At 43.3% G+C, this 25,962-nt stretch overlaps 1 protein-coding gene across 3 annotated transcripts in view; it reads right to left on the bottom strand.

Annotated features, from left to right (window-relative positions):
• Positions 1–1,784, bottom strand: part of LYN (LYN proto-oncogene, Src family tyrosine kinase) — a 50,081-nt gene extending 48,297 nt beyond the window's left edge. For 2 of the 3 annotated variants that reach the window (XM_033077029.1, XM_033077054.1), the window contains exon 1: positions 1,722–1,784. The gene's annotated coding sequence lies outside the window, so the exon portion shown is untranslated. Of the gene's footprint in view, positions 1–1,305; positions 1,566–1,721 lie in introns of those variants that run through there. The other variant, XM_033077038.2, reaches the window with a different exon arrangement.
• Between the last annotated feature and the right edge of the window lie 24,178 nt (positions 1,785–25,962).

The raw sequence follows: 25,962 nt of genomic DNA, 5'->3' as shown, positions 1-25,962 counted from the left end.
AAGTCATTGCACAACTCCACTGGTCAAGGGGCTTTTAAAAGGAAGGCCCAAACCTTACCATGTCTTCTGTATATTTCTGTAGGAAAACCTCTTATTTACTCAGAAATAGAAAAAAGACAGGTATGGTACAAAGATGATCTTTCTATGTCATTATGGTAAAAAAAATTATCTCAACGGCACACAATTGAAATAGATTTTGATGTTATTAAATAAAGAATTCTTTCCTAACTAGTATGTAGCTCACAAAGTTAAAACAGAGAAAGAAAAAAACTTTCAATCTCAGAAGAGATCCATAAAACGAGACATCTTTTGATCTCACTCAATCCTTCTCCAAGGTTTCATAACATCCCATTAACAGTATTTAACTGATTTCCAGCCTATTGCTACTTTTTCAGAGAAAACTATGTGAATTTTTTTCTCATCTATACTTTCAGTGCTGTTGATAGTACCTATTAAACAGTTAACACCTATTCTGTCCTCAGTGTTGAGCGGCAAACGATCCACACAAACACAGTTTGACTCTCCTTTCGGTAAAACTGAGCTATGTTTTCCCAACATAGCTTTGCAATTTCTCAACACGTATCTTCTGCTTTTTGTTTTACCTCTGTAGTGATACTGTGTTGAGTGCAGACTTATCTACGTGGCACTTACACTTTACAGATACTTTCAAGTAACATTACTATTCCTAAATTGCAAAAGTCTTACAGGTAGTTGATGGGATCAAGCTTAAAAATTTTAATTTTCAATTTGTATTACGATGTCCTAAAATACAGTAAGATTGGTCAGAGTGTTTCTCTTTCTTCAAAGGCGGGAACGAAAGGCAAGAGATGGGATGTTGATCGTGGGTTTCAGATGAAACCAGCTTTGTGCTCCCTATGTACATCTGCAGGAATATGATCTGGCTAAACAAGTTTTAAACGTTAATCCCTTTGGTCTTTCGTGCCAACAGAAGGGAGCAGGGCAGCGAGATGAGTTTGTGCCAACCCATTCACTGCAAACACTTGAAAGATGCAATTTCCACAGAAACTTTAAACTGCTTCACTGAAGGTACAGCATCAGCTCCTAAACTAAAATTGTAAGGAGAAAACCCTTCAAGACTGCTCCTCAGAAACACAGTATCTATAATAGTAGTCTGCAAGCAACACCACACACCAAACATCACATTTTCTCATCTTTCTTTTAATTCCAAGCACATTTGAATATACAGTTAAGAGGAAGAAGCTTTAAGTTGCAGAATGCACCAGAAATTACGCTCCTAGAAAAAAGCAGTGTAAGAAGGGATACCCAGGGATCGCATCACCTCACCTCAGCAAGGCTATCGTTCTGGCTTGAAGCGCCGACTGCAGACTTTAACCAGTTAATTCCACACGCACCCCGGCACGAAACAGCGAGAAGGTACCCAAGCCCTCTGGATCACAGCAGAGAGCCAGGCAAAGGAGTATCAGATAAATCACGCCTTCGAGAGTTATTATTGTATCCCAAACGCGGTTATCTCCCTTAAAACCCCATCCAGTCCTGCCGGGCAGGTCGGGCGGCAGCGGCAACTCCTGGTGGGGGCAGAAGCGAGGGAGAACCGCCGGGAAAGCGCCGGGTCCCGCCGCTCCGCGAACCGCACGGTACCGGAGCGGGGCGGGGCGCGGCCGGGCGGAACCCCGCGGGAGAAGCGGAGCCCGCCGGGACCGCCGCCCTCCCGCTCCCGGGGTAGGCACGAAGGCACTTACTTTGGCGGGTGCGCCAGCCGAGCGGCAGCGAGCGGAGTGCGGGGTGCGGGGTGCGCCCGGGGCGCGGAGCGGCGCTCCCGGCACGGAGCGGAGGTCCCGGCACGGAGCGGAGGTCGGGGCGCGGAACGGCGGTCGGGGCACGGAGCGGCGGTCCCGGCACAGAGCCGCGGTCCCGGCACAGAGCCGCGGTCCCGGCACAGAGCCGCGGTCCCGGCAAGGAGCGGCAGTCCCGGCACGGAGCCGCGGTCGGGGCACGGAACGGCGGTCCCGGCACAGAGCCGCAGTCCCGGCACGGAGCCGCGGTCCCTGCAAGGAGCGGCGCTCCCGGCACGGAGCCGCGGTCGGGGCACGGAGCCGCGGTCCCGGCGGCGGGGCCGGAGCGCTGCTGTCGCTGCGCGGGCGGGGCGCGGCCCGCGGGTGGTTCGCAGCCCGGTTACTTCCTGCTGCCGGGGAACATTTGCATGTGGTGGACAGCGGGGCGAGCGGAGAGCGGGGGGCCGGCCCGGCGAGCGCAGCTCCTCGGCTGGAGGTGGGGCAGGGCTGCGGCGGGGTGTCTGTTCCTGCAGAGCGAGCATCGTGAGAGGAGCGAGCCTCCTCTGAAAGTTACAGCTAAACACAACCCTGTTAGTCTGAGAGGCAAAAAAGGCGTTCTTGTTCCACCAACAGCCAAAAAACCACCTTGAACTCCAAAAATCCGCTGTAAGCAGCTCCTAAGGTCCATTGGAGGCTTGGTTGGGAGAAATAAAGAGCAAGTAAGCTTATCTTTCAATGTTTCTTTTCTTGCAAGAATGATTTACTAGCCTGGTGAAAAGTGAAATAAAAATCTCTCAGATCAGCAAAACAGGAAATATAAATGTGTGGACATAACAGCCAGAGGATGCAGGTGAAGAGCTTGGCAAGAGCCCGAGTGAAGGTGTCCTGTGTGTTCTGCCAGACCACGTGGGCGAGTTCAGGTCATGGAGATTTACTAAGGCAGAATTTCAAATGAAAAGCATTTAAGCTTCCCATATAAAAGTGTTCAGATAATGGATCAAGTTTGAGAAACAAAGTGTTACAAGATGCAAGGCACTCAAAGGCACCTCTGTACACTTTCCCAGAGTTCACCAGCACAGCCTAACTGGGGGTTGGAATGGACTTGAGAGCTGGTGAGGATTTCTAACAGGACACCCAAATAGCTGAAAATAGCTCATACCCTGCTGGGTTTATGAGGAGAGCCTGATTAATGTCAACAGGACTTACAGATCTTTGGTGCTGATGTAAAGGCCTGCCTCTCATGGTGATGTGCAGATGGCACAATCACTTCACCCTGCTTGGTGTGTGCTGCAATCCCGTCTCAATACCCTGTGTCCAGCACACAGGTCACTGCCTTGATCCCCTGCAAGACTCAGTCCATAGAAGCAGTGAGACCATAATTTGTCACATTTTCTAATCGGTCCCAGATGTCCCTGGGCATCTGTAGAGCTCAGGAAAGTAGCGGCAATACTTTCTGGTCTTCTTTGAATTGTATCATCAATGATTAAAATAATGTTGCAAAAATACTCAGTATTAGACCAACCTCTAAAAGTATTGTAGGGTGAGACAATAAGGAATTCCTCAAGTTCTGCTTATAATAATGATAATAATAATACAAACCAAAAACAATCTTTTTCACAATGAAAGTTTTATAAAAAAAGGAAAGATCTGATTAAATATGCATTGTATTGGGTTTGGGGATTTCTTTTGGTAGGAAATTTGGATTCCAAAAGTTTATGTAAAATGAGCTGTTTCTGTTCGGAAGTGCACTGTAAGTACCTCGAGTTTCCATTTTCCTCTGTAGGGCAAGCACCTTGATCTTGTACCTTTCTTTTTGGAGAAGTGGTGCGTAAATGCCACGTCTGTCTTGTTCTCCCTCCTTTCCTCTTTCTATCTTCATTTCATTATCAAGTATTCCACTGAGTTTATATTCACCTCCTAGCAAAGCATTGGTTAAAATAAAATTTAGTTTCATAAATGCATAACAGATTCCAGCAGTCTAGTAGAATCTTATCTATAATGTGAATAATGTGGAAAAATAAAAGAGGTGCTGAATTACCCTTAATGGACTGCTGTGCAATAGTAAATTGAGGAGACATAAAACAAACTCATCAGGTCTGCCCTAAAAGAATTAATACGAAGAAGGGTTAGAGTAGAATAAATACACTGTGCTTTATAAAACATATTTTAAAAGACAGGTTGTTGGCATCATTTGAAATGTTGTGGATTTATGTGTCCTTGTTAAGGACTGTTAAGAAGAATATGTACAAAATCTGCTTTAGAAAGTGTAAGCAGGAAAGGAACTCTCTCATTATATATTCATCAAAAGGGGAAAAAAAAGCTGATTCCAGCCTCCCTACATCTGTAGATCAGCTGTTCATCACGTTTTACATGTCTTTGTGCGTAGATCAAGAGAGTTGGGGGATGGTGTGAAATGGGGCAAGAATGAAACTTCAAGCCTGTCACTGAAGGGGAAGTCCTTGCAGGAAGGACTGTGAGTCACATTAGCCAGCCAGCGTTCATGCCCAGCAATTGATTTCCCACTTTGGGAGGATTTGACTCCCAGACAATGTCTCTACTGCTGATTTAAGCAAGGCTGCAGGGCACTGCTCCTGTATGGAGGCCAGCTGGCAATGTGGGAGTCCACATCCATGCTCTTGGCATCCAGAACATGGGGACTACCCCAAACTGGCCCATATGTCCTAGTTTCTGCTGGTATAGAGCTCATTTTCTTCTTATTGGCTGGTGCAGTGCAATGTTTTGGACTTAGTATGAGAATAACGTTGGTAACACACTGTAGTTTAGTTGTTTATACGTACCCTAAGTCAAAGCGTTTCTAGTTTTCCATGCTCTGACAGTGAGCAGGTGCACAAGAAGCCAGGAGGGAGCTGACCTGAACTGGCCAGAGGGATGTTCCATACCCAGTAGTTATTATATATATTATTATATATTGGGGAAGTTGGCCAGGAGGGTGCTGATCCAATCTTAGGGGTGGGCTAGGCACTGATTAGTGGGTGATGAGCAACTCTATTGGACAACACTTGTTTCTTCTTGGGTTTTATTCCCCTCTCTCTCTCCTTTTCATTACTACTATTGTTAATAGTAGTATCATTACTACTATTCTTTTTTACTTTGTTTCAATTATTAAACGGTTCTTTTCTCAACCCCGGAGGTTACACTTTTTCCCAGGTCTCCTCCATATCCCATTGGGAAGGGGCAGCTAGCGAGCAGCTGCCAAGTACTTGCCAGCCGGGGTTTAACCACAACACCTTGTTAACCTTCAGATCAGCTCTGGAATACTTTTTGAGAGTGGTAAGCGGCCTGGGATGGGTCGAGCAATTTGTCAGTAGACTCAGAGGAATGTCCAATGATATTTGATTGAGCACCGTTAATTACTGACTTAATGAGCCTTGTAGGGTCCACACCAATCCCTCTACACACCAGTGTAAGCAGCTGCTCGGATCCCTGTTCGGGTTGTGTCTGGGGGCATGAAGAGGCACAAGCTGCAGGAAACAGTGACTCTGGGCAGTGAAACACTTTGTCATGGACAACGAAAACAGGCAACAAACTTCTTTCTACATTTTAAATATTCCTTCATCTCATTATTGCTGAGCTCTTTCTGCAGTATGTTTGAATACAAAAACAGAGCATTAATAGAAGACTAAAAAATAGTGAGTAAAGCATAAGTGGCATAACCAGGGAATTAATTTGAGGGAGATCTCAAGGAGTACCTGGATTCATTCAATTAAAGAAAAAGCAGGGAAAAGATCACTTTGTTCAAAAATAGATTTGCAAGGATTTAAATTCTTTATAAAAGGAACAGGGAAAGATAGAGCACAGACACATGTAAAGCTAAAACATTTAAATGTCTGGCTGTTTTGTATGAGCCAGAGTTTTGTAATCACAGTAGACACAGTCAAACATCTTATCTTTAGAAATTCCAGCACTTACACAGTCACTACTTGTATTGTTTTTCTCATAATTTTATCTCAAGACATTATCATTAAGTAAATTGCCTATTGTCAACATGCTTTATAATAGTGTAGCAATTTTTAAACAAGTAGTACAGAGTGGATTTTAAAAAATGAGATTCAAGTCATGTAGTCATTCTTCACTCAGTGTTGCTGGAGAAAATAAAAGCTGTATATTCTTTAGCATTAATATTTCATAATTTCCTTTCTTATTGTAACCTACTATTTTAAAGAAAGTCATGTTGACCTCTAAGCAGAATATTTATAAATTTTATTCGAAGTATGCTCTTCATGTGCTAAAGATGGGTTGCTTTTGTTTGTTCAAAGAAAAGTAATATAGAAAATAAACTTTACTTTGGAGTATGAGACAAGTTAATGCATCTTATATGTGGATATTCATCAGTTCCTATTCTCATTTCCAGTTTGGAGCCTGGGAAAATTAAGTTTTATGACTCTAAAGAGAAATTAAAACAAACAAACAAAAATACTTTTTTTTAAAGGCAGTTCCATTATGATTATTTGAAATATATCACACAGTAATTTACAATCTTGACTAATTTTGTGATTAAAATTTTGGAAAATATTAAAAAACACTTTGGGGATTAATGCGCAGATCATTGTAAACTTCATATATTGACTCAACATGCATTTGACCTGTTGTTCAGACTAACAATATACATACTAACTAGGCTAAAGCTGGGAAAGCTGGCATCTTTCCTGGAGGCAGGGGTCTACCTAAAGCACAGCCACTTGCATTTTATTACACTGATATTTTCTGGCCATGAATCCTCAATTCAGCATTTTTTATTTCATCTTGTTACTTCCAGTTTCCATCAACAACTTATAATAATACAGCAGATAGAAAAAATACTTGCCTTGAGATCCTCTGATTCTGAAAGTTAGTAAAAGCTGGTTCTTCTGCATCTTTGCTGATTTTAAATATTTTATTCACCTGCCACTACCTGTTTTTATACTTTGAAATCTGTCCCATTTTGCTTCTGCTTGTTTTGTGGCTGTGAGTGGAAAAATTGCTATTTAGTGAATCAAAGCAGGTCTAACACTTGAAGCCAATTTGAGAACCATCTTCAATGAACTGGATTGTGTTGGTGGGACGGCATCTTGACTATCCTGATGGAGACTGAAAATGGCCTATGTGCACTCTACAGAATGCCCCAATTGCCTTTCTGTAGAAAAGACAGTTTAAATAAAGCTTTGTTGTGGTTCTCATGAATATCATCTTCCAGAGCCAAGAAAAGCAGCTGGACTGATGGGTTCTTCACAGCTCATTCGGGTAGGCAATGAGAAGGTTGAGCTGGCAACTAGTGATTGCAGGAATATTCCTCTATTAAAGATTTGTGGCCATTTGCAGATAGCCTGATTGGTCTGAAGAGACTGCCCACAATAATAAAGAATGTGTTTAATTTATGCTTAATTTAATACACAACTCTGTGATCACTAATATTGAATTACCTGAAAGAACAGATTTGAGCTAATTCAGGAGCAGGTGTGTGTGATCATTTCAAATTAGCAAGATCACACAGTGGTGATATCTTTGTCTGCTTGTTTCTTTTCTGCTTTGTATTCAGGGCATTGCACCTCCTATTGCCAGCCTGGACGGGCACTGAGCCTGTGTCTTACAGGCCCTGCACCACAGAGATTGTTAGTTCAGAGCAATGTGGTGTTTCTGGAGGCAGTTTCCACAGTGGGCTCTTGTTGAAGAGTAGCTTTCCTTTTCCAGGATCAGCTACTTGCTACAGAAAATTCCCTGTGGAGAGGCACTGGCCCATTGTTAGCATTGCTGCCGTGCAAGGGCACCGCAGTGCTCAGGCTGCCCTTGAACAGCTGCAGTAGCAGTGGGCAGGTAATCACATTGCTGGTCACAGCCACACAGCTGTATGAAGCATCCATGGGCCACATACAGTTTTCATTTTCCTCTGGGACAGCACAGAGCATCAGGTAACATGTGGACATTGAATTAATGAAGTCACAGCTGGTACCACTGAGTAGAAGATTGCTGCACAGGGTTTGTGTGAAGTAGCTCTTATTCAGGACAGAAAGTAGTTAGCACTGGAGCAACTCTGAGTACCAAGAAGAAGGTTGCCTTGGTTACCTGAAACCTAGAAACACCTAAATTTTTCTGGTGCATTACCCATCAGCTTGGGCTTGAGAAGGTGACAGCTACCCAAGTAAGTTAGGAGGTGACACCTGCCACCCATAAGGTTCTCAGCCTGCACTCTCAGAGGACATAAAGAAGGCATTGGAAGGCAATGCTACCTGTAAGGACAACCTATAGGGGTGATCTCTTTATTCCCTGTGTCCTGACCTGGCACAATTTTCAATCATCAGGAAAGTCAAGAGGAGCTAGTGCAGATCATTTCACAATCTTTCCTATCTCCTGCCTGGCTGATGCTGTACAATCCTGCTGCTGAGCCCAATTGGAGTAGTGGAGTTGCTGAATAACCTTCATCTTGAATGAGCCTGCTTACCTGTTCTTCCACTTAGCAGCAAATTAGCTGCTGCTAGGACTTCTGGCTTTACCACCTCAGGCTGGGTTTCCAAAAGGCTGTGCAGCATGTCTAAAAGGCTACTGGAGGGCTTCTGAGCTGCCCTTCCAAACCAGGCTCTCATCTGCAGGCTGTGTCCTTCACAAAAACTCAGAGAGCCAAAAGAGCAGATGGGGGTAGGGTAGCAGTGGAACAAGTGGAGCTACAGCCAGTCCCTCCACCAGCTGCAGCTTGATCACTTCCTGTGAGATTTGTGAGGGTCACGTCGTCAGGGACAACCTGACTAATTGTTTTCTCTTGAGTGGTTGACAGCTGTTTGCAGTAACTTGAAATCACGCATATGTCGGACATGAGCAGTAAATCATCTTCTCTCTGACTTTCCTGTTCCCAGTTCTTGTTTCCCCATGAAGCTCTTTGTATCCTGTTCTTGGAGACAGGCCCTAGTGGCTTTGGAATCCCAGCTGTGCCATCCCATCCATTGCAGCTCTTCACCCCAGAATTTGGAATATTTGAAATTTCAACCCCAGACGTCTCTAATGTCATCCAGCCCTTCTGTGAGAGCCCCCAAAGAATGATCTTGGCTGGAAACAAAAATAGAAAGTAACTGAAAAGCAACGGCATAAAGAAACTCATATCTTGAACAAAAGTGGACACAGGCTCTATTTCCAGACACACATGGAATGTGGAGGGTGGGCACTACCATAGTTCTGGATCAGGCTGTAGCAAGTAGCTCATACAGTGTCTCCTGCTGGCAGTGCCTGCTCTGGTAGGAGCTGTTCCTTAGCAGCTGCTGAGCCTTGGGTAAGTTATCTGGTGTGGAAGTGTTTAGGATAAGATATGAAGCAATCAGGAAGGCTAAGTCTGAGGTAGCAGGAAATTCAGAGGAAGTAGGAATTGCTGATATTTTCTATGGTCCCTATCAACCTGGTCTGAGTCTATGCTAGTACTTGTCACCTGGATCCACTCTTTGGATGTCCTAGGATATTCTATTTTCTATCACAACTACCTCTTTATTGCATCCACCTATTTGCTGCCACAGGACTGTTGAGCTTACTGGCTCCCATGCACACTCTGTTCTTGCTGTTCTGTTTTTGGCAACAATCATCTGATTTGGTTTAGCAGGTGAATACAAGTAGTCCTTGTTCTTCCCTTATCTAAACAAGTCCTGAAAAGTTAGGAAAGTTATTTGAAAGCCTAGACCAGCAGCTTCTGCCCTGACTGGGTCAGCTCAGCTTCCATGTGGTGCAGCCTAAGGGGTGGTTTCTGAGGAACACCAGCTCTGTTTAAGGCTTGCATAGGTTTATGGCTTGACTGTGAGTCAGTGACAGTTCTGTATTAGCAGACTGTGAGAATGCCGAGGCAAAGGAAAGGGTTAAGGAAAAGATTTGATGAAAAGACGTGAGGCAAGGCAGAAATCTAGGGTAAGATCCATGACAAAGAAATCTGACTGGCGAGTGTCCGTTAGAGATGACCAACACAAGTAAGACTGCAAGCTTGCACTGACATCCAAGGATGGTTGTCCACCCAGGATGGCAGAGACAACAGGGCATTTGGGCAGACTCTTGAAATAGTGCTAGCTGTTAAAGAGCCACTGAATTTATGCTTACAATCATCCTAATTTAAAGCCAGCTTAAAGTACATTGATACACATTTAAACCATCAAAACTTTATACTGTATGTATTAGGGCAGTGTTTTGTATTACACAGCTACTGCAGTGTTGGTCCAGTAGTATTCAAAGTGAGGTTTACTGTTGTGTTGGACCACAGCCTTGGAGGCAAGGGTGGCACTATAACCACAACTCAGATGTTAAAAACAACTTTAGACTGAGCTCTGGAGTGATTAGGCTGTTGTTGTAGATGGCATGCCTGTTAAGGGATGTCAGATTATTTAAGTTAATTTTCATCCATATGAAGTAAATTGACAAGCATATTGGCAACGTTTTTCCTGTGGTCCATGCTGTAGCATTGAATTTTATTAAACAATTTCCATTAACAAGTTGAATGTTCACACTACTAACACGAGGTCATTAGTTGTCTTGGGTTACAGTACAGGGTGTGATAAAAGGTCTATTCTATCACCTTCTGTTGAGGGTGGGGACGGTGATGCTTATCTCCATGGGAGATGTTCTCCTAATGGGCCGTCCATTGAAACCAGGCAGGGCATTGTTCTTTATCTTTTCACAACTCATCCTTCCTCCAGGGAGTTGTCTTCTGCTAATGGCCCATTGAGTCCCACTGTGTGACTGATAAAATTACTACATCCCGTTGGAAGTTGCTCTAGCCAGGGGGAAGAGCCCAACATTTCTTACCAAAATAAAAACAGAGGTGTGGGGGACACCAAGGCCCCCCCTTCTCCACTGGACTCCAGAGGGAAGCTGGATTTCTCCACATCATCACTGGACCTCCGGAAGGAAAACTGCACCTTCTACAGATCACAACTGTCACTACAAAAGGACTACAGCCACCATTGTATGGGACTGCTACCAACACCCTGCCTGACGGGGTGTCAGGTTGTACTGTGACTTTGTCAGGGCTTGGGGTCTGTTTCTTTGTAGTATTGTATTTCTATTTTAATTTCCCTTGTAAAGAACTGTTATTCCTAATTCCCATATCTTGGCCTGAGAGCCGTTTGATTTCAAAATTATAACAATTTGGAGGGAGGGGGTTTACATTCTCCATTTCAAAGACAGGCTCCTGCCTTTCTCAGCAGACACCTGTCCTCCAAACTAGGACAGATTTTGGTGCTCAACGTGGGGCTCGAGGGCATCGAGAGTTCTTGAGTCACCTAATTTTTTGTGTGCTGATACAGAAACCTCATTAGGTGGCAATATGTTGTTTAGTTTACCCTGGTTTGGGTGGCATGTGGTTGTGGCTGTATTTCTCCCATTTGCAGGCCCTTATCTAAACATGGGCCCTATAACTAAGGCTACTGTGGCTGTTGTCCAGTTTGCTTTTTGGGTTAACAAGGTGAGGAATTAATGGATTTTTAACTTCCTTTGGAAGGCAGGTACATGGATTCAGAGCTATCACACACTCACTGTATGTTTTTGGGGTTACTTTAATAATGGCACCTACTGTGAGGGAATAACACCAGGGGAAATTTTCTCCCAACCCCTCACCCAGATTTTTGGGTCTACCACACCACTTTTTGAAGGGTTCAGTTCTCCTCTAAATGCTAATGATATTATACAGTGGCTGGTGTTACTGATAGGCTTGTCCTATTTAACATTAAGAGATAAAGGGGGATTGAGCTGGATAACAACTCTGATACCTACTCCAGGAGATAGGGATGGTGCTGCAGACATTGACACTACCCCAGAAACTAGGGATACTGCCCCAGAGCCCACCTCAGAAAGGAACCACCCGGAGTGGATGGGGGTTCTAGTGAAAGAGATAGGCCAGATGTTAAAGGAGTACCTTTCCCCAGATGGTGAGAAACCCTCCCCCTGCCCTAAAAAGGGAGAATCCAATGATGCTGCAGTAGAACCTTCTAACGTTACATCTGTCCAGACTCCAACTAAACCACAGGGGCACTCGCAGCCAGCAGCAGTCGCCGCTGTGGAAACTAGAAAGTCTAAGACAAAAACAGAGCACCTAGACAATAAGGATAATAGAGGAGGGCCCTCACAACCAGCAGGGGATCCAGAGGTTGAGATCGTCACTGAGTCCCTGTCGTATGAAAGTCTCCGTAATCTCCAAAAAGACATTGTATGACGGGGCCGTGAGGCTTTTACAACTTGGTTACTTTGGGTTTGGGACCTTATGGGTGCAGGTGTGCAACTGGATGGTACTGAGGCAAGGAATTTGAGACCTTTGACCCAGGACTCGGGTGTAGATCAGGTATTCGTAAGAGAGACAGGCCCCCTTTCCCTCTGGGAGCGGCTTTTAATGAGTGTTAGAGAGAGGTTCGTGCACAGGGAAAGAATGCAGGAGCATCACCATAGAATGTGCTAGAAAACTCTTGAGGAAGGGATCCAACAGCTGAGAGAGGTGGTGGTACTGGAGGTACTCTTTGGGAGGAGTGGACAGCATGACAATGACCCTGACAAGGTCAGGTGCACAGGGCACATGCTGTGGAACCTGGCAAACCTGGGGCCATCTCAATACACCACCTTCATTGCAATGATTAATGTTGACAACAGCCAAGAGACAGTGGGTTTTGTTGCTAACAAGCTCAGAAATTTTGAGAGCATGATCAATGGCCCAATGCAGGCTCATGTCTCTGCTGTGGTTAAGGAACTCAAAGAGGAGTTTAAGGAGGAGATGAGGGAGATAAGGGAAGAGGTAAGGAAGGTCAATGCAGCACCAGTGCGAGTCACAGGCCCCAAAGTCAGAGTCCCCCACCTAGGGAGAGAGGGTACGCCCCACGAGCTGACCTGTGGTTCTTTTTGCGTGACCATGGAGAGGACATGGGAAAATGGGATGGAAAACCCACTTCTGTCCTGGCAGCACAGGTGTGTCAACTCAGGGAAGGAAACACTAACCAAGGGAGGTCTACTAAAGTGAAGGTAGCCTCAATCTCCCATGACCAAGGTGCTGGGCATTACAGAAGAGAGGATAATCTGTCAGACCCACTTGAAGGAACCTCTACTATATATGCCCAGAAAAGAAATAATAACCAGTGCTAGAGGGGCCCTGCCTCTAGCCAGGGAGAGGCATGGGATAACAGAGTCTATTGGACGGTGTGGATTCGATGGCCTGGCACATCAGAGCCACAAAAACACAGGGCGTTAGTTGATACTGGTTCACAGTGTACTCTGATACCATCAGGACATGTGGGGAAAGAACCTGTTTCCATTGTTGGGGTGATGGGAGGATCACAGGAATTGTCTTTGCTGGAAGCTGAGGTGAGCCTGACAAGAGAGGGGTGGCAGAAACATCCAGTTGTGACTGGCCCAGAGGCACCGCGCATTTTAGGCATAGATTTCCTCCGGAGCAGCTATTACAAAGACCCAAAGGGATACAGATGGGCTTTTGGAATAGCTGCTGTAGCGGTAGAGGGCATTAAGCAGTTGAATACTTTGCCTGGACTGTCAAAAAGCCCATCTGCAGTGGAACTCCTGAAGGTGGAAGAGCAACAAGTGCCAATTGCCACCTCAACAGTGCACCACCAGCAGTACCGGATGAATCGAGATGCCGTGATCCCCATCCACAAGATGATCCGTGAGCTGGAGAGCCAAGGGGTGGTCAGCAAAGCCCACTCAATTAGGTTCCATGCATGTGCACACACTGCTGCTGCTGAGGCAGTGCTCTTGTCAATAAAGGGCTAAATTTTAGCTTCCTGGTACTTAGAAGTAAATCAAGCCTACTCACAAAAAGAAACACGGACATGCACTGTGTAGTCCCCAAACCAACAGAGAAGCGTACATTGCATTAGACATGCAAATTGCTTAGTGATAGTTATCACTAATTTGATATTTGCTTGTCTATAACAGGATTTCTTCAGGTGCATCTGTGAGTGGTCTTATGAAATGTGCAGGCCCAGAGATAAAGTGAATGAACCCAATCTTTATTGTTCTTAACTAAAATATGATACATAGTAGATTCTAAGTTAATTTCAATTTCTACATAAATTATAGTAGAAAGAGTTCTTCCTGTTTTACATTTGTGTTAAATAAAGATGGCGAAAATAAACAGGAAAAACTACATTATTTTGGGCTTGAAAGATAAAAAAGCTAATACGTATATGCTTTCCAAGTCTTTCACCTCCCAGGAAGGCTACTAAATAGGGAGCTACAAAGAGAATGGAGTGTATCAGAACCATCCAGAAGATATGTAGCTTCTAAGGCATTCTCAGCACCTTGGATATTGTCACCAAAGCAGTTCAAGTGGATTGAGAGAATCATAGAATCACAGAATGGTTGGGGTTGAAAGAGACTTTAAAGATCATCTTTTTCACCCCTCTGACATGGGCAGGGATGCTTTTCACTAGAACAGGTTGCTCAGAACTTTATTCAGCCTGAGGCAGGACTTCCAGGGATGGGGCTCCCACAGCTTCCATGTGCAATCTGTTCCAGTGCCTCGCCACCCCCACAGAAAATAATTTCTTCCTAAGGTCTAAGCTAAATATTCTCTCTTTCAGACTGGTCATTCCCCCTTGTCCTTGTCACTTTTTGCCTTGAATAAGATCATTCATCTCCATCTTTCTTCCAGGCTCCCTTCAGATACTGAAAGTTCACAGTTAGGTCACTCCCAAGCCTTTTTTTCCCAGGCTAAACAAACTCAATTCTCTTAGCCTTTCCTCATAGGAGAGGTGCTCCATCCCTCTAATCATCTTGGTGGCCCTCCTCTGGACTAGTTCCAACAGGTCCTTCCCATGCTGGGACCCCAGATCTGGGTGCAGTGCTCCAGGTGAGGTCTCAGTAGAGCAGAGCAGAGGGGCAGAATCCCCTCCCTGGCCCTGCTGCCCACGCTGCTCTGGATGCAGCCCAGGACACTTTTGGCTTTCTGGGCTGTGAGTGACCATGGCTGGATCATGTCCAGCTTCTCATCCACCAACACTCCCAAGTCCTTCTTGCAGAGTTGCTCTGATCTGTTCATCCCCCAGCCTGTGTTGAGGCAGGGAGCTGCTCTGACCCAGGTGCAGCACCAGCACTTGATCTTGTTAAACCTCATTAACTTGAGATTCCCATACTTCTTGAGATTGAGGTTGAGGTTGAGGTTGAGGTTGAGGTTGAGGTTGAGGTTGAGATTGAGATTGAGATTGAGATTGAGATTGAGATTGAGATTGAGATTGTCCAGGTCCCTCTGGATGGCATCCCATCCTTCAGGCATGGCAACTGCACCACACAGCTCGGTGTCATCAGCAAATCTGCTGAGGATGCACTCAATCCCTTTGTTTATGTCATTAATAAAGATATTAAATAACACTGGTCCCAATAGAGACCTTAATTGTCACTGATGTCCACTGGCACTCTGAGCCACCGACCACTACCCTCTAGATGGACCTGTCCCTTTGATTTCTTATCCAGCTAATCAAATCCCTCTCTCTCCATATTAGAGAGAAGGATGCTGTGGGGGACCATGCCAAAGGTTTTACAGCAGTCCAGATAAATGACATCTGTAATCCTTCCCTTGTCCTGACGACTGATGTAGTCACTCCATCTGAGAAGGTCACAAGGCTGGTCAGGCAGGACTTGTCCTTGGTGAAATTCCATCCCTTGTTGATAACATTATTATTTTAATATAGGTCACAGTTTTGGAAAACTATTGACTTCTACTTAGATGAATAATCAAACAGATTAGTCAGGAAGATTTTTTTTAATGGAAAAAATACCCACAGCAGAGGTAGGTCATTCATAATTTGCAGGTATTGCTGAAAATGTAAAATATCTAATTGACTGAGTAAATGACACTAAATGTTTCCTCTAAAAAGGCAAATTTGCACACATTTTAAGTCATGGGGGCTATTTTCCCATTGCTTGGTGACATTACTCAAATGCTGTGCCATCATCTCTGCATACATGTAGTACATTGTCAGGAACTGACACTACACCGTCTCCGAAGAACCTGCCTGCCCTGATGTGTCAAATCAATGTCTCAGCTACAGTAACAGGATCATTGAGCAACAACCAGTTGATCTGTCAAGCTCATGATCAGAGGAAAGGTTCACAGCAGTCCCAAAGCAGTAGAAGACATTTCTATTAGTGACAGCTACAGCCCTGATGACCATTTTGAGCAAAAATTTTCACGTAACTCTTTTGCAAGAGGCTTCCAGAAGACAGGGATTCTCCAAAACAAATGGGAATTGTGGCTGCACAGCAAGTTCATGGACATGCCTTCTGCAATAAAGGAAATAAAGGAATCTGAACCTGGGAATCACTGTCTGCCACTCCTACATCTAAGGGCTGCTTGTCTCAGGCATGAGTGGTTGTGAGAGAGCAAGTCTAGCACAAAAACCAACTGAGCAACCATCTTGTGTGAATATCCTCCTACTTCTCACTCTCCATAATTCAAGCACACTACTGCAAAATTAATTAGACTTTTTGTAAGCCATTTTTGAGAGAAAACCATATCAACGCTAACCTTTAAAATGAATCAGTGGAACAACAGCTCTCTCAGATGAAAGCTTTTTGAAAAGAAATTATTGAGATGCCCTAGTAATCTAGCAAAAGAGCTGCTACAAATCACAGCTGGAACTGTGTGGCCACTTTTCTCATGCTATTTTTTTTTCCTTCCTACCTTCTACTTTCTTTTGCATGTGGTGTCCTAATTGCTCTGTGCTTTGCATTTTGAAGGTTTCCCTCCTTGTTCTCTTTATTCTCCTTTCTCCTTTACTTTTTCTCCTACCCTATTATCTTTCATCCCATCCTCATCAGTGATCAATTTGCAGATGGGAGCTGGTTCAGCAGAGGGCCACAAAGATGGTTAGAGAGCTGCATGACAACGATGCGTGAGGAAAAGCTGACACCTGTGCTCATCATGGGGAAGAAATGGCTGGATGAAGGTCTGATTTTAGTCTTCAGCTACTTGAAGAGGTGTTATAGGGAAGAAGGTGCCAAATTTTTGGGTGTGCTGAATGAAATGATAAGTTGCAATGGCCAAAGTTACAGCCATAAAAATTCCATATGGATCTAAGGAAAAGTATGAGGGTAGGTAAACCAACAAGTGCCCAAAGAGCCTGTAGGATCTCCATCCATGGAGATACTCAGAAATCCTAACCCTAATTTGAGTGGGAAGTTGAACATTAAATGTCTTTGATCTACTAATCTCTGTTTCCTTAAGGCTTTCTTCTCTAATAACCTTCTCTTCAATCCACCCCAGTGAAGCTTTTTTCCCTACCTGGTCAGCCATCAGCAACTCTGGCCCCAAAGTGAGACCATGCTTTTTATTCACATGCACACCTTCCACTCTGAATTTTGTCATCATGTTCTCCCAAGCCTGGTTGTCTGTGAATGGGAAGAAGTTGCTTTAGCTCTTTGTTGATCTGCAGATAGTGGCTAGAAGAAATCTATGGAACAAGAAATCTGCTGGAAGAACTTGGTGCCCATGAGGTTGAGCCCACCCATGGAAATTATACCCTGATACTGTATCCAATGTCTGCATAGGACAGCATTTCCACTGTGCGCAGCTATTTCATTGCTTCATATTTAAAAGCCAGATTGAGAAATACAGCTTTTAACATCCAATATAATGTAATGACAAGAATAGCAAAATCTTGATGAAAAAACACAGAAACAACAGAGATATTAAGATACATTTGTCCCGAGTATGAGGCAAAGTGTACAAAAAAAGACAAAATTACAATAATTGCAATAGCACAATTATAATTGTATAATAATTATAAATATTGTAATTGCATATGAATAAAAATCCAAGTAGCAAATATCTGAGAACTGCATGGTGGCTGCAGTCAGTAATATACTGGTTCTTGAAAGGAGAGTTATGAATAGCAGTTTTGGTAAGAGTCTGGTTTTGACTACCAACAGCAGTATTAACTTGCTTTTATGGCATGCAGAGGAAAGTTAAGGCTGCTCACTAATTGTAAACACATAAAGAAACCTTGCACACTGTTTTTCCCTGAAAGAATTGTCCCAGAATACAAACTGCTTAGAATGAGAAGATTGGACTTGATGACTCAGAGGTCTCTTCCAACCTAATTGACTCTGTGATAAAAATATTTAATTTTGGCACTTAGAAATGTCATTGAAATGACAGATTCCTCAGACATGGCAGATAAAGTCTTCAAGGACCGAGCAGCTCATTTACTTTTGATCTTGTGGCTTCCCCCTTATCTGCACAGTGGAGACTACAAATGAAGATAAACAGGAGCCAACATGAGCTACTTCTTTAACAAGAGAAACAGCAAAAACCTTTGCGAAGGAGTCCTGTGGGATTCCCACTGCTCAAAGAAACTGCCAGGTCGCACGAGACAGAGGAGGAAAGAGGAACTTGGCCGGGTAGGGGACTTCTCCACCAAACAGCCACACTTCAGGGACATGTGCCAGGAGAAAGCTGACAAGGAGATTCCAAAACTTTTTGGACCTTCAAATGGGGAGTGTGTGAATGTGGAGAGGGGGGTGAGCTTCACCCAATATTCCAGGACTGCTTTCCTGGGTGGTACACTTGTGAGGCTCTTGGGAGGAAAGGGTTAAAACAGGAAGCTTGATAGTTTTGCTCAAGCTTGAAGCTGGGAACACTTAAAATCTTGGTTTGGGCAAACACTATTTCTTATGGTGACTGTTGTTTGTCCTCTGCCTGTTTTGAGGAGAATTCCTGCCAGGGACATGCAGACATTTTTGTCATGGTGGGGCAGGCAGCGAGCTCCCCTCCCTGCTGCCAGCTAGGATGAACTTGGCCAAACACAGCCTGTGTCCCTGTGTCTCTGTGGCCAGGCCTTGTTAGTGAGGTCATGAAATAAATCCACTCTTTGCATTTTGGTTGTGGTTTGAGGGCTGCTCATGCTACCTGTACATGTGAATTCACAGAAAGGAGGAGTGTGTCTGCCACACTGGACTGTGAAGGCAAAGAGAGGCAGAGATGTTTGTGAGGCACAGAGATGTCTGTAGGAGAGCCTGATGGTTCTTGTTCAGCTTACTGGGTGGGTGAAGGCAAGGCTGTGCCTCAGCTCAGCTCCAAGGGGTCAGGAAGCACCTGCCCGGGACCACCACCCTGTGCACCTGCAGCCAGCAGCTGTCTGCAGCACTCTGAGCCCGAGTGCATCACATCAAACTCCTGTGCAGAGCAGTCATGCAGCATTTCCCAGAGCCCCAGGCAGCCCCAGGCACAGGCCACAGCCTCTGGGAGGCCATACCATGTCATCCCCTGGGACACCCCTGCTCTGCAGCTGCAGGCTCCATCTCCCAGACTTCCAGCCCCAGGAGACAGGGGCGAAGCCAAGCCGTGAAAGGGCAGCTTCCTTTGTTCCTTTGTCATTCTCTTGCACTGCCTGCAAACAGAACCGTGCACCTTGAGGACAGTTTGTGCCATGCTAAAGGACAGGGGCAGTGTGACCTCCCTGCAAGCCATCCACCAGTTCTCTGACAGACGTGCGTTTTGGCCAGACAAAGCAGGCTAGATAGAGGCAGTAGGTGGACAATTACCCCATCCTCATACAAAAACAAGTTTGTCACCTTAGAACACGCTGCTGCACATTCTGTGTGAGTGGTTCTGGCATTATCCAGTAGTGGGTTACATTGAAGCAGGCTTTACAAAAATAAATAAACAACATTATAAATGTAAATGTAAAAACCTAAATGTAAAAACCTAACCTTCCCAGCTCCACTATTTATTTCCCAGGATGACTTTAACAAAATTTTTTCAACTAGCTACTCAGAAGACTATTTTTGTGAACTGGTTCAACTGTGTCAGTCATCAAAGATAAAGGAAAACAGTACAGCTTTAAACTGGAGTATTAGGTGTGCTCTGAAGTACAAAGAGCAGTAAAGGATTACAGTGATTACACCAGACTAGGTGATAAGAACGTAATAGAAAAGTGATACCACAATCACCAACAACAAACACTGAAAACAGGTTAGTGGGTAAGCTATATATAGAGTTCCCAGCTATTACAGAAATACAAATAACATCTGGGACAAAGGAACACTTTTTTTTCCTGTGACATTTTTTTCAGAGCATATTTTACTAAGCCAGCTAAATCAAAGGCTTTAGAAAACAATAGTGTTGGGGTAATATTTGAAGAAAAGCCAGGAAAGCCCAAATTATTCAAGAAGGCTATTGCAAATAAAAGAGAGAAAAAGAAAAGGCTCTATACTACAAATAATGACTAGTCTCAAGAGAAGCTGCAAAGCCTGAAGCTGGATGAAAAAAGAGCTCAGGGATTAGGAGGGCCAGGAAGAAATGGATAGTAACCTTCAACTTCTGGTTAAGGCTAGAAACCAGTGTTTAGAGTAGTTCCTGGAATTAATAGGCTAAAACATTTTCACTCACACCAATATTAGTTACTGTAATTGGACTTTGAGGTTTGAAGCAGGGGCTTTTTGAGGATAAGTAAACATATATAAATGTTAACCTAGAGACAGTCTCACACCTAAAGACTTCCAGTCTAGACTTAAGGTGTGAATCTGATGTGGAAAGGAGATAGGGAGTAGAAGGTGTTTTGTTAACAAAAACTTTTGTGGAATAGATGGAACTGTAAGAGGAAAAGTCAGTGATTGAAAAATTCGGGGAAAAAAGTTTGCCAATACAAAGAACAGAATGCCTGGTGCCAGCACACCTGTGACCAGATCAGGAAAACACTCAAAGAATGAGGGAGTGGGAGAAGTCCAGATGAGAGGTGTGTAAAAGAACTGTGGGGAATTTCTCAGCCTGAAGATAATGGTGATGTAAATACCAAATGAAACCAAGGAGCCTTATCTTTGTTGTTCTGCCTGCTGAAGCTTTGTGTGTATGGGAGAGAGGGGAAGAGCAGTGCCACAATTAAACATGCATGATAGCAGTTAGACATTGATATTTCTTAATTTCACTGTCAGATCATGAAGTTATGAGACTTATTTATTGATTTGGTTCCTGGTAGTTATTAGTGGGGTTAATTGAAACTATGGCTACAACAGAAGACTAACAGAAGTGCTAGGTACTCTATAAACAAAGTTGAGCATTTCCTGACATGATGTAAAGGGAATACATAATAAAAGACAATTAAAAATGAAATAGAACCCTTTTTAATACATTACTATTCCAGTTTCATCAGCTTCTAAGTGTCAGAGTAGTGACAAGTTTGGAAAAGGGATTTTGAGGAGGGAGATAAATATCAGGAGATTTCAGTTATTTCATGTGAAGTCATGCCTCCAAGATTCTGCCAAGAACTATTACTGAAAGTTGTGCTTTATTGATTTGTTCTCTCTTCACTAATTCCCTCTCACTTGAACTGTCAACATAAAGCTGTCTGTTTAATTTTTGGTGATTATATATGTATACTCACACATATGCAAACTGTCTCTCAGGCTTACTCTAAGATTTCCGACTAGATGTTTATCTTCCTTGCAGCACATTTTTTTTTTCCAAGGCCTTTGCATAAGATCAGATTGGCTTTTTATAGATCTAAGGTTCAAAACCCTGTTTGTGCTTGCATATAGAGTAGAAAGAAGAAGTATTTTATTCTGCCAGTTACTCAGCTTTTCCTCTGTCTCTTTAAATATGCCAACTCTATGACCAGAATTATGGTGCTCTGATTTATTGCTTTCTTTTGTTGGGAGCAGCATTTGTTTGACTTCAGTTACCTCACTCTTAATGGTATTCTGGCCATCTGTATCCCTTTACTGGCATCCCAAAGAAATGAGCAAAACCTCTTAGAAATTCTTCTAGTGGGCATGCAAAACCTAAAAATTTAGCTGGGGATGATTAGTCTTGAATTTGGGTGAGAGAAAGGACTGTTGGCACAGAAATGCCCATTCCAGGTCCTTCCCAGAAGAGCTGCAGTGAAGAAACTCCTCCACAAAGCAAAAGGCTCAGGAAAATAACATCAGCTTCTCTAAACTCACTCAGGAGACTCTGCCTTTGAATTACCTGCTGCTGTCCAGGAGCAGACCACAATCCGTATGTACCAGTGCAGGTAGCAACCCCAGAGGTGACTGACTTCCCTCTCCTGAAGTGGGAGAGAATCCAAGCAAAGAGGAGAGTCCTAGACAGGACTTTACTGCCACTTTCTTTCCTACTTCACTAATTATGTTGTAGGGAAAAAAGGGAGAAGTTATAGAAACTGCCCAACGGTCACAGGATGTCCTGTTGCATTTATCTGGCGATGCAGGCAAATGACTCACCCAAAATATTTGATGATCGGAAACTATTATGTTTTTCTTTCTTTTTCACATTTCTTCCTGAAAATATCAAGCATTCATACTCTGAAATGTGGTTAAAACTATGGTTAAGTGACATCTTAAAGCTATGTGAATTCAAGGCAAGAATAACGAAACTGTCTTTGAAGCTTATCATAGTCCAGAGAAAGTCAAGTGACAAGAATCTGCTTGCTCATCTCTGAAAGCCGTGCTACAAGAGAGAAAATTATATCATCCCAATCATTGATAAAGGTTATAGACTGAACCTGATTTTTTTTTTTTTTTTTTTATAATTTAAAAGTGCCCCTGAACGGTCATCATGGCAGCCCCAGCTCAGAGCAGCATTAACAGCCTTAAGCTGTTCTCAGCTGGTGTTTTATGTAGCCCAGTGCAAGGTTGTTCACCTGTGAGTGTCCAGGCTGTAATTGCTGGCACTCAGCCTGTGCACAGCTGTGGGGACAAACGTGTCTGCTTCCTCCCTTTGTCACATCTCCTCTGGCCCAGCCTGGCAGCAGGGGAGGCTGAGTCCCTGTCCCTGCTCCAAGAGACACATGAAGTAAACAGAGGTTATTAAGCCTGGCTTTACGTAACATACCTGTACTAACTAAACAACCTGTCCAAAACAGATCAAGGAAGGGAAATACAACTATCCTCATTTTATACAGAAAGAGTGGAGGAACTGTTAGGGCAACTTCCCCAAAATCACATGGGAATTCTGTAAGAATGGAAAATACTTCCAAAGAGTCATGTGTGTGATAGCAGAGGCATACAACATTTTCAGAGAAGAAGAGCACACAAGGCCTTCATTAAAGCTACAGAGGGAACAAAACATGTGTAAATTGTGAGAATATCCAGCACATATTGTGGTAGGCTGATTATCAGTACATGCTTTTGGACCAGTAAAAGAGAAAAAAAAATCATAAAGGTTGCTGACTAGGGGTGAATACAAAGACTGTAACAGTATATTTCACAAAAAATCAATTTTTTGTGTGGTCATGTCTAAGAGGCAGCTAAGAAACATTGGGAATGATAACCCATGAAGAGTGAATAAAGGGTCAGAATTACCATCAGGTGATTTTATTTACCTTTGGGATTTAAGACTGGCTTCATATTTACTCAGCAATCCAAAGTGAGTTATTTACATGTGATTTTTTTTCATTGTGTTAAGGAAGCCAAGGTTATCATGTGGTTCCTTGATTACCATCAGCTGGGGAATTAAGAAAACGTCAGATCCCATGACATTCACAAGGCTGTGAGAGTTGATAGGACTGACTCTAAGCACACAGAACTATCTCTTCACACTATGCTTAGTTTTGGTATTGAGCACTCAGTTATTTCTGGGTAAATTTTCTACCTCTCTCTTTGCTTATAAGAAAGATTTTCTCAGTGCTATGCAATAGAGATATGGATAGGAAGTGCCAGTTCCTGTCCTGGGGACAGGCAGAAGAAGAACAATTTAAGCATCTCACTGGTTTGGCCAGGCACTAAGCACTGTTCTGACTTTGATCTCAGAGTTTTGGACCCCAGTACCATTTACATAGAAGGTATTGTTTTATAAAAATCCGCTGTGTTATGCAAAGTGAGGCATAACTAAAGGCAGTCTAAGAATATCATAAAGACTCACCAAGTCCCTGTCTTAAAAAGTCCTTTTATGGGCCTTTTCCAAAATAATAACTCCCTGAGGCTCAAATGTCTCATACCCAAGTAAAGATTTTGTTTAATTCATAATGAAGTTGATTTGTCTGCTAGATTGTTTCCCATGGATCAGTCTGTTTGCAAACACAAAACATACCAGCATCCAGCTGGGTGTTACTGCTGCCAATTTCAAGACAATAAATGGTTCAGTACTGAGCAAAATTCAAAACTTTTATTCCACAAAGCAATAAAAGCAGTAGACATTGCCTACTGACACAGTGCCAGAATAAATATTACCTACTGTACAAGTTTCCATTCAGATCTTTCATCAGGTCAAGGCACAATCAGACATTATCAAGCTTTATTTTGCATTAAGAGAGTTTTCATGAATGATTGAAAAACTTTTAAATTGCATTTTCAAACACATTACTCACTGAATCTTAATGACCTAAAATCTCCCTCAGCAGCAGTGTGTAATGGGCTGGTACTGTTCTCCTGAAGACAAGGGGTTTATTTTAGGATGCAACCTCAAGGAAGACTTAAACAGCTTCTTTGGCATTTCTGGCACCCCAAGACATGCGCTCTCAGCATGTAAAAAAACAAGGGAAAGGGTCTCAGTTCCTCACATCTACAATGTGGTCCCTAGCAGAAACTAAGCCAGGAGCAGTGTTTTGAGCTCACTTTTATGATTTGGTTGTTGTTTGCTTTATTAACACGTCCAATTACCTCAAAAAGGAGGATGTATTGATGGTATGCAGTAGGTGAACCATTGATAGGTCAGGCTGGGGAGCTGTCTCAGTGTCAATGGAAACAATTGCTACAAACAGACCTGTTAGATATCAAAGGAATGTCCTAGAAAAAGGAGAATTTGTATATTTTTTGCCTTGAAATAAACCCACTATGTCCTAACTTTGGCATGTTGAAAGGAAGAGTCCTTTTGGCTCTTTCTGCATCTTTGGTAAAGCCACATACCAGTTCACAGCAGCTGGACCCCAGCTGGAGCGAGGTGTCCTGTGTGCCAGCACACACAGGCAGCCACCAACAGGTTCTGTCCTGAGCTCCCAGAGGGCCATTCCATCTCTCCCCATGCTGCATGGAGGATGCATTTGCTGTGTGAGCAATTTAGGCTATTGCACAGATAGGAAACCCTCTATCAGTGGTGAGAAAAAGAGAGTCTTGTAATGGGCCTGGAAGGTGAAGGCACTTGGTTGATGGCAAACCTAAGGTGTGAAGTCAGCATCATAATGGATATCCACCAGCAAGAAAATGAGCTGAAATGCTTCATCTGGCAATAGGAGAGCAGCAAATTTCTGGGTGAGAAGGTAATCAGGGAAGTGAATGGCATGCAAGTATAGTCTAGTGAGGAGCAAAACCTGATTGAATAGTGCTGGTTATGCCACAGTTTCTGGGCTCTACTTAACTTCCAATCATTAAAAGGCAGATTTAGATTTTCTCTGAGAAAATTATATTCTGCAGAAAGGAGGTGGACCATAAAATGTATACACAGTCTCCTAAACAAGGTTTTAAAAAATTTCAGCCACTTGTATTAGTTAACCTAGTCCCTTTTCCCCACTTTAATATAAGTTCTTACAAGGACTTGTATTTCACATGGTCTGGATTTTTTTTCTCTTTGTTTTGTTCTTTCTTTGCAATGCTCCTTTAGAGCTCTGTTATGTAGAATACCATAACATTTTCAGGAAAACATTTTTTCTGGTATAATAACCTACATTAAGCTTTATTGCATGCAGTAGTGCCACACCATCCTCCCCTCTCTTTGCTCTGACTTACTCGCTCTGCTACTTTGCTTCTTTTTAGGCCAGACTCAGATATATGTTTTTAAGGCAGTTTTAAGAGCAAGATTTTTCTCAGTTCTTCCCACTACTCACCAGCTTTGTTTTCAGCTAGATGGGCACGCACAGCATTTTTAGGCTGCTCCAGACCGTAGCCTGGCAATGATCAGTAGTGTCTCCTCCCAGGGCTGGGAAATGCATGCACAACTGGAAGGAAACACAAGAGCAGGAGAAGATAATATGGGAGCTGTTCACTCAGGAAGCTTCAGAGAAGTGTGCTCTACAGCAACATGCCATGGGATAGGTATTGCTTAGGGATTGCACTTTTATTTCGGGCAAAAATATTAATTTTTTTTGCGGGATACATCATTTGATGAGAGAGAAACTCTAAAGAAATAACAGGAATGAGCCATGGAAAAGCCAGAGGTAGGAAAGATGGGTTTTGGGAAATGAAGAGTTAAAACTTTAAGGTTGTAATTTATTTATGGAAAAGAGCTAAGGGCTTTGTGTATATGGTAACCAATCCCAGCTCTTGGAGCCATTGAGGTGGCAGAATCAAACTCAGAACTCTAATTAGTGTAACTGAAGAATGAGTA

The sequence above is a fragment of the Catharus ustulatus genome, chromosome 1 (assembly GCF_009819885.2).
Source record: "Catharus ustulatus isolate bCatUst1 chromosome 1, bCatUst1.pri.v2, whole genome shotgun sequence".
NCBI lineage: Eukaryota > Metazoa > Chordata > Aves > Passeriformes > Turdidae > Catharus > Catharus ustulatus.
This window is presented reverse-complemented; position numbering and strand designations above follow the sequence as displayed.